Source organism: Myotis davidii, unplaced genomic scaffold (genome assembly GCF_000327345.1).
Source record: "Myotis davidii unplaced genomic scaffold, ASM32734v1 scaffold399, whole genome shotgun sequence".
NCBI lineage: Eukaryota > Metazoa > Chordata > Mammalia > Chiroptera > Vespertilionidae > Myotis > Myotis davidii.
This window is the reverse complement of record NW_006292094.1, coordinates 4800426-4802073: the sequence shown is the minus strand read 5'-3', so window position 1 is coordinate 4802073 and position 1648 is coordinate 4800426. Positions and strand designations below refer to the sequence as shown.

Genomic DNA, 1648 nt, shown 5'->3' with positions numbered 1-1648 from the left:
AACCCCTGCCTCTTGTTTTGGTAGAGAAACTTTAAAAGCACAAAAAGGTGCCCAGCCAGTGTGGCTAAGTGGGTGAGCATTGACCTATGAATCAGTAGGTCACGGTTCAATTCCTGGTCAGGTCACATGCCGGGGTTGTGGGCTCAATCCCCAGTGTGGGGTGAGCAGGAGGCAGCCAATCAATGATTCTCTCTGATCACTGATGCTATCTACCTTCCCCTCTCTCTTCCTCTGAAATCAATAAAAATATATCTTTTTTTAAAAAGACATCATCACAGTAAAATGCAACCCTGAGCAGGACAGAAAATACTTCCAAGTAATTTGGTGGCTTGTAGGACCACATGACCTACACAAATGACAGGATCACATGACCTACACAGACCAAAGCTACTCACTCTTCATTTACCTGGAAATAGGCTTTTAATCAAATTCCACTTTTCCATCTTCACATCTGAACACACTTAATAACATAGACAAAAGCCATGAAGTCCACTGGAAAATAAGGGATAAAGAAAAGAAACAACTCACCTGGGATTTGCTCATTTTTTGTTGTTCTTGGAAGAGTGTGGAAACCTGGGAAGCCTTTCCTGGAAACTGGAAGAGGAGGAAAGAGGAACAGAATGAGAGCTGGCTGGCCCGGCAGCACCTCCACTGTCCTAAAAACCTCCACACGCCAGCTGGTAACCTTCAACCCTGGAGGAGAGGAGGGTAACACCCGTGCGTTCGTGATTCCTTAAACCTGCGATGTTCACTACTCCTTTAATTACCTGTCTCCCTCTCACTAACACAGAAACATTAAAACAGAAGTATCTCAAAATACGAAATAGGACGCCTTATTAAAACTGGTATTTGTGGGGTGGGGTGGGGGACGACCTACAAGGTCTATTTTGTACATCCGAGAATCCTCACAAAGCTTTGGAAAAGGGGACAGGTGCTTAAACACAGGCCTTTAAGAACAAAACAACCGTTTCTCCCACCTGAAACCTGTATAATTTTGTTAACCAGGTCACCCCAATAAATTCAATTAAAAGGAAAAGATAAGAGTCCCCCCCCCCAAAAAAAAAAAAATCCTGTTTCGTCTCATTTGAGGGGATGTTTCTCCAAAGGGCCTTTTGGGAGCAATTTGTTTCCATGTGATTGTGTGGCCAGCACCAAGACAGGAATTGGGAACTCTGACTTCTCCTGTTCACTTATTGATCCTAGACGCGTCATTTCTCCTTTTATATATTTTTTGCTTTCGGTCAAATGACACAATCGATAACCCTGCAAACCCTCCCTGAACTGCTCTTGACCCGTAAGATGAAAGCCAGAGTAGCCCATCCCCGGAGGCGGGCATGCTGACTGGACGTGGGTAGGAAGCTGCCCGGCTTCTGCACAGAATTCGTGGAGAATGAAGGGGGAGGAGGTGCCGTTTGGGGGTGGGTGGGAGTTGAAAGCAAAAGCGCCCGCGCCGCGGAGTCCGCCAGCACCCCGACAATGCGAGCGATTTCTCCCGGCCCATCCCTAGCGACCGCCAGTGCCCGCGGCCTCCTCCCTGCTGCAGGGGACGCGCAGCCTCCGGCCCTGCTCTGGTTTCGACCGCCGCCTCTGACGCTCTGAGGGGCCTCAGGTCGGAGGCTGCAGAGGCGGCGGGGTTCTTCGCGGTTAT

General features: G+C 48.7%; 1 long non-coding RNA gene across 1 annotated transcript in view; it reads left to right on the top strand.

Moving 5' to 3' along the window:
* LOC107183352 overlaps nt 1–1648 on the top strand; it is a 22501-nt gene that overhangs the window by 15035 nt on the left and 5818 nt on the right. The window contains exon 2 of the long non-coding RNA XR_001514140.1: nt 99–104. This is a non-coding gene — a long non-coding RNA (uncharacterized LOC107183352). The remainder of the gene's footprint in view (nt 1–98; nt 105–1648) is intronic.